At 48.6% G+C, this 12500-nt stretch overlaps 1 pseudogene; it reads right to left on the reverse strand.

Annotated features, from left to right (window-relative positions):
- Positions 1–7091: 7091 nt before the first annotated feature.
- LOC135529566 (tetratricopeptide repeat protein 17-like) overlaps positions 7092–12500 on the reverse strand; it is a 21470-nt pseudogene continuing 16061 nt past the window's right edge.

The following is a 12500-nucleotide window of genomic DNA, read 5'->3' on the forward strand; positions in this document are numbered from 1 at the left end:
AGAACAGACCAGGACAATAGAATAGACCAGGACAATAGAATAGACCATGGTAATAGAACAGACCAGAACAGACCAGGACAATAGAACAGACCAGGACAATAGAACAGACCATGGTAATAGAACAGACCAGGACATTAGAACAGATCATTGTAATAGAACAGACCAGAACAATAGAACAGACCATGGTAATAGAACAGACCAGAACAGACCAGGACAATAGAACAGACCAGGATGATAGAACAGACCAGGACAAATCCCGGCCTCGGAGTCTGCATGTGGACACTTCTAGAATTCAATCCAACACACTCAGAACTGAAACATATACTAGGTAATTCCTCTCATTTACTGATACCCCATTCAGTTTCTCCATGGGCCTCTACTCATGTTATACACCAGATTTCCAAGTATACACTGACCTGATAAGCATGTCAGAAGAGCACAAATTAACCATCCATCTGAATGAACCTATGAGATGCTGTTGCTAAGTGGTGCCTCCTATATATCAGATACTGCTGTGCTCTTATCTAAATAGATATATAGACACCAGAGTAACCAATCATATACTGCTGTGCTCTTATCTAAATAGATATATAGACACCAGAGTAACCAATCATATACTGCTGTGCTCTTATCTAAATAGATATATAGACACCAGAGTAACTTATCATATACTGCTGTGCTCTTATCTAAATAGATATATAGACACCAGAGTAACCAATCATATACTGCTGTGCTCTTATCTAAATAGATATATAGACACCAGAGTAACCAATCATATACTGCTGTGCTCTTATGTAAATAGATATATAGACATCACAGGTACAGTAACTAATCATATACTGCTGTGCTCTTATCTAAATAGATATATAGACATCACAGGTACAGTAACTAATCATATACTGCTGTGCTCTTATGTAAATAGATATAGACACCAAACTAATCATATACTGCTGTGCTCTTATCTAAATAGATATATAGACATCACAGGTACAGTAACTAATCATATACTGCTGTGCTCTTATGTAAATAGATATATAGACATCACAGGTACAGTAACTAATCATATACTGCTGTGCTCTTATCTAAATAGATATATGATAAGTTACTGTGGTGTCTATATACTGCTGTGCTCTTATGTAAATAGATATATAGACACCACAGGTTACCTACCAGATCCTCTGTGAATCCAAGTAGTCTATAGACATTTTAAAGGGAAAGGGGGATGCCTACTCAGTTGTCCAACTGAATGTATTTAACTGAAATGTGTCTTCCGCATTTTTCCCAACCCCTCGGAATCGGAGAGGTGGGGGGGAGGCTGCCTTCATCGATGTCTTCAGTGCCCTGCCTTGCTCAGGGGCAGAACAGATTTTTACCTTGTTCAATCCAACAACCTTCCGGTTACTGGTCCAACACTCAAACCACTCGGCTGCCTAACCTCTGCTCATTTTTTAATTTTTTATTTCACCTTTATTTAATCATGTGTTCAAATGTCCCGAGATGTTTTTTTTGTGGTTTCTATCTGTAGGCTCAGTCTATTTGTATACTTACTTTTTCAACAAGGACTATAAACAAAGTTACATAATCTGATGTGTTACACACCAAAACACAGCGAGCCAATACATTCTCAGCTGAGCCATAGGCCTGCCTGCTACCCCATCCCATTGGCTGATCTCACTCTTACAGCCTCAATGGGTGCAGAGCGTCACACAGCTCCATTCAAAGCAGTGTGTGTGTGTGTGTGTGTGAGAGAGAGTTAGTGTGTGTGCTGGTCACTCACATCACATGTCTATTACATAACTGAGCACCCAGTCCTCCTCTCACCCCCCTGACAAATTCACACGCTTTGTTGCACACAAGTTATTTATACACTGTACCCAAGACGTGTGTGTTCAGAAATACCACCCGAGTTAAATATGAACTGAGAAACATTCTAAAAAGGGGGCGGTGCTGAGGACAATAATAGACTAACAACCATTAGCGATGAGGTTGCTCTCCAAGGTGCTGTGCAATATGAATTCTCCAGTGTTTACTTTATATTTATAGCAGTCTGTGCATGTGTGCCAGCCTCTCTGCAACTGACATGTTCCCCACAGGGTGCTAAGAATAGCAGGCCGCACTGTGCTTGCACTATTTCCAGCACTTGCAGACAAAACACATGGTCTCTGCAGAATTGCGGCTCTGGCTATGGGCAAGCTTTAGCCCATGTAGACTAACGGGTCATTGATAATGACTGAACAGTATATGAGTGGGTTAACGACGCCTCTGAGTGTGTTAGTTCCCAAACTGATATAGTTCCACCATCTTCTACCCTTGATTTGGCAGTGCCTTCTGGGTTGCCATGAAGCCTAGTGGTTAGAGTGTTGGACTCGTAACCGAAAGGTTACAAGACTGAATCCCCAAGCTGACAAGGTAAATATTTGTCATTCTGCCCCTGAATAGGCAGTTAACCCACTGTTCCGAGGCAGTCATTGAAAATTAGATTTTGCCTGGTTAAATAAAGGTAACATAAAAACATGGGGGTGATGCTTGAGGCTACAGATCCTGTCATATAAGATCCATTGTATCAGGAAGGGACAGTCCTGCAAGTCATCTTGTTACTTCTGCAAACACACTCATTGTCACTGGCACTTTTGGATTTGAGCATCATGTCCTGGTTGTGGGGTACACCTGGACAGCATCAATCTGCACCAAGTAGAGTACTGAGGAAGCCATATCATTTTCCCCAGGCCAAAAGCAAGGTGAAATACTGCCATTCATTTGGAATATGATCACAGAGCCACAAGGGGTGCATTTAAAAAAGGGCAATTCTAGGAATATGACAAAACCAGAAGTGTAGTGTTACACAGGTCTTCATCCACTCAGGACCCTAACTGAGCTATGCTTTAAAACACAGCAACTCAAATGTTTTTTAATGGGAGCAGTGGGTTGGGGGAGGGCCTAGGGCTGTGCTGTCAGTCAGAGGAGTTGCAAAGACCTCTCTGTCCACCATTAACAGAATTATTTCTCCCCACCACACGGCTGCCTCGGGCATGGGTTTCAGTCTCCCCACCACACGGCTGCCTCGGGCATGGGTTTCAGTCTCCCCACCACACGGCTGCCTCGGGCATGGGTTTCAGTCTCCCCACCACACGGCTGCCTCGGGCATGGGTTTCAGTCTCCCCACCACACGGCTGCCTCGGGCATGGGTTTCCAGTCTCCCCACCACACGGCTGCCTCGGGCATGGGTTTCAGTCTCCCCACCCACACGGCTGCCTCGGGCATGGGTTTCAGTCTCCCCACCACACGGCTGCCTCGGGCATGGGTTTCAGTCTCCCCACCACACGGCTGCCTCGGGCATGGGTTTCAGTCTCCCCACCGCACGGCTGCCTCGGGCATGGGTTTCAGTCTCCCCACCACACGGCTGCCTCGGGCATGGGTTTCAGTCACCCCACCACACGGCTGCCTCGGGCATGGGTTTCAGTCTCCCCACCACACGGCTGCCTCGGGCATGGGTTTCAGTCTCCCCACCACACGGCTGCCTCGGGCATGGGTTTCAGTCTCCCCACCACACGGCTGCCTCGGGCATGGGTTTCAGTCTCCCCACCACACGGCTGCCTCGGGCATGGGTTTCAGTCTCCCCACCACACGGCTGCCTCGGGCATGGGTTTCAGTCACCCCACCACACGGCTGCCTCGGGCATGGGTTTCAGTCATCCCACCACACGGCTGCCTCGGGCATGGGTTTCAGTCTCCCCACCACACGGCTGCCTCGGGCATGGGTTTCAGTCACCCCACCACACGGCTGCCTCGGGCATGGGTTTCAGTCTCCCCACCACACGGCTGCCTCGGGCATGGGTTTCAGTCTCCCCACCACACGGCTGCCTCGGGCATGGGTTTCAGTCACCCCACCACACGGCTGCCTCGGGCATGGGTTTCAGTCTCCCCACCACACGGCTGCCTCGGGCATGGGTTTCAGTCTCCCCACCACACGGCTGCCTCGGGCATGGGTTTCAGTCACCCCACCACACGGCTGCCTCGGGCATGGGTTTCAGTCACACCACTACCTCTGTTTAAATGCACTCTGAAGTAGACCCCAGAAAACTGAATCCAAAACCCACCTCCATTCAACTTAAGTTTCAAGGCATCAAAACATCTTGCTTTTTATTTCCCAGAGAGGTCTGAAGTTCGTAAGAAGACAATGGATACATTCAAACGATGAGCCAATCAACTTCTATGTCCCACTGCCTTAATACTGTACACAAAAGTTAGATTTACAATTTGAAAAACGGTCAAAAGTGAACCGTGTTTTTCTTGGCCCTGACAAATAATTTCTATAAATAAAAGAGCAAACATAAACACATTAGTTAACTTTTTGTTGTTGCTGCTATGCCTTAACGTTCCTTTCAGAAAAATACATGTTCATTTATTCATTGTAGGTCCCCACATAAATAGGAATGATTAAAAAAAACAAAGGGCAAAACAAGACAATCGATATTCATTTTTTTAAGCAGAGCCATAATTGTAAAATGGTTTTGAGATCAAGTTACAAACCAGCAGCCATTTCTGTCTCTTTACCAAACCTTTTCTTAATCATAAGAAATGACTGTGTGATGACAACTGTTCTTCCAATTAAAACCACCAATTAAAATAAATGTAAAAAACAGCACCATCTATGGGATTATTTCTGTCTGGTAAATCAACTACTGCATTGTCCTTCTTGATCGATTCCTAACCAAATAAACTCTTCCTTCGGTGTGTTTCACCACCCCAGAAAAACTAAACGACTCTCAGCCCTTAAAGAAAAGACGAATCGTAGGGGCCCCACTTACAACACATAAAATAAAAGCAGATTTCCTTCCTTCAATACTGTGACTGAATTGGGCAGGTTTCCAGTTACATCATATAGTTTCTTCAGTGAACACCTTGAGGAATGAAGGACAGAGGGAAGGATGTGTATGAATTCATGAAATAAAACAATGTCCTGTCTGTACCTCCTAGTCCAACTCCACTGAAGACAGAACAGCAGCCTTCTGGCTCTATATACTGTAGTCTATGGGACAGGGAGGCTGAGTGATGGGACTCTATATACTGTAGTCTATGGGACAGGGAGGCTGAGTGATGGGACTCTATATACTGTAGTCTATGGGACAGGGAGGCTGAGTGATGGGACTCTATATACTGTAGTCTATGGGACAGGGAGGCTGAGTGATGGGACTCTATATACTGTAGTCTATGGGACAGGGAGGCTGAGTGATGGGACTCTATATACTGTAGTCTATGGGACAGGGAGGCTGAATGATGGGACTCTATATACTGTAGTCTATGGGACAGGGAGGCTGAATGATGAGACAATGCTGGGCTCTATCTACTGTAGTCTATGGGACAGGGAGGCTGAGTGATGAGACTATGCTGGGCTCTATTTACTGAAGTCTATGGGACAGGGAGGCTGAATGATGGGACTCTATATACTGTATGGGACAGGGAGGCTGTGATGGGACTCTATATACTGGGGACAGGGAGGCTGAATGATGAGACTCTATATACTGTAGTCTATGGGACAGGGAGGCTGAATGATGAGACTATATACTGTAGTCTATGGGACAGGGAGGCTGAATGATGAGACTCTATTTACTGTAGTCTATGGGACAGGGAGGCTGAGTGATGAGACTATGCTGGGCTCTATTTACTGAAGTCTATGGGACAGGGAGGCTGAATGATGGGACTCTATATACTGTAGTCTATGGGACAGGGAGGCTGAGTGATGGGACTCTATATACTGTAGTCTATGGGACAGGGAGGCTGAATGATGAGACTCTATATACTGTAGTCTATGGGACAGGGAGGCTGAATGATGAGACTATATACTGTAGTCTATGGGACAGGGAGGCTGAATGATGAGACTCTATTTACTGTAGTCTATGGGACAGGGAGGCTGAGTGATGAGACTATGCTGGGCTCTATTTACTGTAGTCTACGGGACAGGGAGGCTGAATGATGAGACTCTTTATACTGTAGTCTATGGGACAGGGAGGCTGAGTGATGAGACTCTATATACTGTAGTCTATGGGACAGGGAGGCTGAATGATGAGACAATGCTGGGCTCTTCTACTGTAGTCTATGGGACAGGGACAGGGATGAGGCTGGGCTCTATTTACTGAAGTCTATGGGACAGGGAGGCTGAATGATGAGACTCTTTATACTGTAGTCTATGGGACAGGGAGGCTGAGTGATGAGACTCTATTTACTGTAGTCTATGGGACAGGGAGGCTGAGTGATGAGACTATGCTGGGCTCTATTTACTGTAGTCTATGGGACAGGGAGGCTGAGTGATGAGACAATGCTGGGCTCTATCTACTGTAGTCTATGGGACAGGGAGGCTGAGTGATGAGACTATGCTGGGCTCTATTTACTGAAGTCTATGGGACAGGGAGGCTGAGTGATGAGACTATGCTGGGCTCTATTTACTGAAGTCTATGGGACAGGGAGGCTGAATGATGGGACTCTATATACTGTAGTCTATGGGACAGGGAGGCTGAGTGATGGGACTCTATATACTGTAGTCTATGGGACAGGGAGGCTGAATGATGAGACTCTATATACTGTAGTCTATGGGACAGGGAGGCTGAATGATGAGACTATATACTGTAGTCTATGGGACAGGGAGGCTGAGTGATGGGACTCTATATACTGTAGTCTATGGGACAGGGAGGCTGAATGATGAGACTCTATTTACTGTAGTCTATGGGACAGGGAGGCTGAGTGATGAGACTCTTTATACTGTAGTCTATGGGACAGGGAGGCTGAGTGATGAGACTATGCTGGGCTCTATTTACTGTAGTCTACGGGACAGGGAGGCTGAATGATGAGACTCTTTATACTGTAGTCTATGGGACAGGGAGGCTGAGTGATGAGACTATGCTGGGCTCTATTTACTGTAGTCTATGGGACAGGGAGGCTGAGTGATGAGACTATGCTGGGCTCTATTTACTGAAGTCTATGGGACAGGGAGGCTGAATGATGAGACTATGCTGGGCTCTATTTACTGTAGTCTATGGGACAGGGAGGCTGAATGATGAGACTATATACTGTAGTCTATGGGACAGGGAGGCTGAATGATGAGACTCTATATACTGTAGTCTATGGGACAGGGAGGCTGAATGATGAGACTATGCTGGGCTCTATTTACTGTAGTCTATGGGACAGGGAGGCTGAGTGATGAGACTCTATACTGTAGTCTATGGGACAGGGAGGCTGAGTGATGAGACAATGCTGGGCTCTATTTACTGTAGTCTATGGGACAGGGAGGCTGAGTGATGAGACAATGCAGGGCTCTATTTACTGTAGTCTATGGGACAGGGAGGCTGAGTGATGAGACTATGCTGGGCTCTATTTACTGTAGTCTATGGGACAGGGAGGCTGAATGACGGGATACATCCCAAAGCTTCCTAATAGAATTGCGAATGGAAGTGGTTGGTTTTACCCCCTACGACCAGAGTCTGAGGTCACAGCGAATGGAACCCCCGAATTCCTTTGGACATAAATTATATGGCAATGACTTAAAAAAAAAAAAAATCAACAACCGCTTTCTTGTGAGTAACTACTGTAAGTTATGTTTTTGTGTGTGTGGTGGGTGTGTGCTGAGGGCTTCTCCAGTGGAGTCGTCTCAGGGTAGACGGCGGTCCTTCTTGGTTAGCAGGTAACACTGGATGGTTCTCAGGCGGTCCTTGGCAGGGGCAAACTCTGGCTGCAGCTCCAGAGTGGACTCATACCAGCGCATGGCCTTCTCAAACTCCTCCTGGAGACACACACACACACACACACACACACACACACACACACACACACACACAAGTGAACAAGGAATAATAAATACAACTGATCAGTATTTACACAAATTACCACAATTTATACTCATGTCATCATTTGACACAGCAGCATTAGCATTCTTCAACACACCCACCTGACACGCAGCCAGCATAAGATTCCACACACACACACTTACCAATACCAGCATAAATAACCTGCTTCACAACCACTGACACGAAGGGAATTAAGCACCTAAACCAGACGACAGACCCTGAACCAGACGGCAGACCCTGAACCAGACGACAGACCCTGAGCCAGACGGCAGACCCTGAGCCAGACGGCAGACCCTGAGCCAGACGGCAGACCCTGAGCCAGACGGCAGACCCTGAGCCAGACGGCAGACCCTGAACCAGACGGCAGACCCTGAACCAGACGGCAGACCCTGAACCAGACGGCAGACCCTGAACCAGACGACAGACCCTGAACCAGACCCTGAACCAGACGACAGACCCTGAACCAGACGACAGACCCTGAACCAGACGACAGACCAGACCCTGAACCAGACGACTCATGGCCAGGCCATGACAACAATGCTGGTCCGTTCCCATGGTGGTGGGCTCACCATGGCGATGTAGACGTTGGCGAGGGTGAAGTGGTTGACAACGGCGCGGGGCGATCTCCACAGCCATGCGGGCCACGGTCAGAGCGTCCTCCCACAGCCGCGCGTTCTGGAAGATGTTGGCCAGGCTGATCAGAGGTACATCCTGAGAGGGAGGACGGGGAAGGAGGGAGAGATACTGAATCATCACACAGCCCTAAAGCACAGGGTCATGTTCAGCAGTTCACACAGTAGAAAGAGGTTTTGCAAAGGAAAACAAACGTGTGTGTTATTATTGGGCAAGTCTCAGTCCATGTTACCTTCATGTGGTGCGGGGCGTAGTGGAGGGCTTGGCGTAGGCAGTCGATGGCCCTCTTGCCCTGACCCTTCACCCTCCAGTAGAGAGCAGACATGCTGGACAAGACCCACGATGTCTGGTTCTGCTCAGGAGAGGAGAGACTTTCATTTGTCTGCAGGATTTTATTGATCTTTATACTGCCGGAAGAAGCTGTGCTTTGGGTGAAACAGGGTTGTAGAATAGCCTGACGGGCAGCTGCCACCTCCACAAACACCTACCTTCTCCAAGACCTTGGCGATGCGCGTGCCCACCTGCTCAAAGGACTGAGGGGAGAACTTATCTTTGCCCAGATTCTGTAGAACCTGAATGACAAACGGAAATCCGGTTGAGGATCATGGCAGAACAGTGAAATGATAAAGACTGGTGAGATGTGAGACTCTGCCCCCTCCCTCTCAGAGTAGACTCTCTCTGCCCCCTCCCTCTCAGAGTAGACTCTCTCTGCCCCCTCCCTCTCAGAGTAGACTCTCTCTGTCCCCTCCCTCTCAGAGTAGACTCTCTCTGTCCCCTCCCTCTCAGAGTAGACACTCTCTGCCCCCTCCCTCTCAGAGTAGACACTCTCTGCCCTCTCCCTCTCAGAGTAGACACTCTCTGCCCTCTCCCTCTCAGAGTAGACACTCTCTGCCCCCTCCCTCTCAGAGTAGACACTCTCTGCCCCTCCCTCTCAGAGTAGACACTCTCTGCCCCCTCCCTCTCAGAGTAGACACTCTCTGCCCCCTCCCTCTCAGAGTAGTCTCTCTCTGCCCCCTCCCTCTTTGAGTAGTCTCTCTCTGTCCCCTCCCTCTCAGAGTTGACTCTCTCTGTCTCCTACCTCTCTGAGTTGACTCTCTCCCTCTGTAGTGGATGGCGGCGCGGTTGGCCACGCCAGCCAGGTGGTCCAGGGTGTGCATGCTGGCAGCCAGGTTGGCGTTGCACAATGGCTCCACCGCAGGCTCCTGGAGTGGAGTGGTGAAGTCTATGTGTTCTGTGATGCTGCGGAGGGAGGGGGGAAACGAGACAACAGCAGGGGAGGGGGGGAAACGAGAGAACAGCGGGGGGGAAAACGAGAGAACAGCGGGGGAGGGGAAACGAGAGAACAGCAGGGGAGGGGGGGAACGAGAGAACAGCGGGGGAGGGGGGAAACGAGAGAACAGCGAGGGAGGGGGGAATAGAACTTTAGACATTTTTCGAATTAAAAAGTGGCTTTGGATGTAAAGAACATATTTATTTTGCCAAAATGTTGAACTCCTCCTTCGCCAGAGTCAGATGAAGTCATGGTTACCAATGTTATGTGTACAGTTTGAAGGAAGTTGAGGGTAGTTTTATGCTAGTTGCTACAGTAGACTTCCTGTCACTGGGCTAGTGAGCAATGGCTCCAGACACGACCGTGCTTCATACGGCACAGAGACATACAAATGGTATCCAAGAGTTCATCTTAACAGTGTAAATATATATATTTTTTTAAGAGTTTAAATCTTCAACTATCCCTTTAAGTCCTAATAAAGTGAATCCAAACTGACTTCAGAGGCAGTCAACATTTTACTAGTTTATTAGTTAGTTGAATCAGCTGTCAGTGCAGGGTTGGAACAATGTGGACCGGGAGGTAGATTCCCCAGGGGAGGGTTGGAACAATGTGGACCGGGAGGTAGATTCCCAGGGGAGGGTTGGGAAACCACTGTCACACACTATATATAGTTATGATATAACCAGACAGAGTTGAAAGGTTGAATTTACAACACTGTCCTAACCCCTTACACAAGACAGACAGAGGTCAAAGGGGAAGGTTGGTACTGACTCGATGTTCTTGGCAGACACGGCCAGCCAGGTACTGGCCACGGTGGTGAGGTCGACCCTGCGTGTTCTCTGGCACTCCTCTGGCCCCGGCCAGCCCAGACCGGTGTAGTCCCTCCATCGCCCTGCACACACACACACACACACACACTTTCTTCAATGATGATGACTAAAATAACTGTCTTTATGGGAGAATCTCAAATTGTATTTCCTTGATTCCTCGCATCCTTCTCAGAACCCATTGGATGTTAAAGTTGAGGTCCCTCCCAACTGGCCTTCTTCTCCAATGGGTTTTGAGGAGGCGGCGGAGGACACGAGGAGTCAAGTAAATACAATAGAGATTGTTACTGTGAGTTTGTCTGTGAGCATGCAGGCTGTTTATTACCTGAGGGCCCAGGGGACGGGATGGTGGGGCCACTGATCTCCAGGACAGAGTGGCCTCCAGGGAGCAGTGTCTCCCCCTGCAGGGTGTCCTCAGCACTGCCCCAGACCTCAGGGCTGTCCGCCTTGGGCTTCCTCACACGCTTCACCTGGAATGTGATCTGTGGAGGACCAGGAACACAGAGAGGGGGGGGGGGATGTTGGGCTGGGGCCTGGCTACTGTTTGGACAGAACTTTTTATACATCATGGTAGTTACTCAGGACAGGACATGTACCACTCAGCCCCCTGTCTGTCTCTATATTACATCATGGTAGTTACTCAGGACAGGACATGTACCACTCAGCCCCCTGTCTGTCTCTATATTACATCATGGTAGTTACTCAGGACAGGACACCTACCCACTCAGCCCCCTGTCTGCCTCTATATTACATCATGGTAGTGACCCAGGCCTGGACATGTACCACTCAGCCCCCTGTCTGTCTCTATATTACATCATGGTAGTTACTCAGGACAGGACATGTACCACTCAGCCCCCTGTCTGTCTCTATACTACATCATGGTATTTACTCAGGACAGGACACCTACCCACTCAGCCCCCTGTCTGTCTCTATACTACATCATGGTAGTTACTCAGGACAGGACACCTACCCACTCAGCCCCCTGTCTGTCTCTATATTACATCATGGTAGTTACTCAGGACAAGGACACCTACCCACTCAGCCCCCTGTCTGTCTCTATATTACATCATGGTAGTTACTCAGGACAGGACACCTACCCACTCAGCCCCCTGTCTGTCTCTATATTACATCATGGTAGTTACTCAGGACAGGACACCTACCCACTCAGCCCCCTGTCTGTCTCTATATTACATCATGGTAGTTTCTCAGGACAAGACATGTACCACTCAGCCCCCTGTTTGTCTCTATACTACATCATGGTAGTTACTCAGGACAGGACACCTACCCACTCAGCCCCCTGTCTGTCTCTATACTACATCATGGTAGTTTCTCAGGACAAGACATGTACCACTCAGCCCCCTGTCTGTCTCTATACTACATCATGGTAGTTACTCAGTATATGTACCACTCAGCCCCCTGTCTGTCTCTATATTACATCATGGTAGTTACTCAGGACAGGACATGTACCACTCAGCCCCCTGTCTGTCTCTATATTACATCATGGTAGTTACTCAGTATATGTACCACTCAGCCCCCTGTCTGTCTCTATACTACATCATGGTATTTACTCAGGACATGACACCTACCCACTCAGCCCCCTGTCTGTCTCTATACTACATCATGGTAGTTACTCAGGACAGGACACCTACCCACTCAGCCCCCTGTCTGTCTCTATATTACATCATGGTATTTACTCAGGACAGGACACCTACCCACTCAGCCCCTGTCATCTCACAGTTCCATCATGGCCCTAGTCCGCTCCGGCCCGCTCCCATCACCCGGTCGTTCTTCAGCACGCGGATGCCCCTCAGGTCGCCCCGCTACCCCCTACGTCCAGAGCCCCCTCGAAGGCCCCCATCAGCTCCTCCTTCAGCTGCCACTCCTCCTCATCCCTAATTCCTCCAGGCTGTTGGCTTGCCTCTCCAGAGCCACT

The sequence above is a fragment of the Oncorhynchus masou genome, unplaced genomic scaffold (assembly GCF_036934945.1).
Source record: "Oncorhynchus masou masou isolate Uvic2021 unplaced genomic scaffold, UVic_Omas_1.1 unplaced_scaffold_1186, whole genome shotgun sequence".
Lineage (NCBI taxonomy): Eukaryota > Metazoa > Chordata > Actinopteri > Salmoniformes > Salmonidae > Oncorhynchus > Oncorhynchus masou.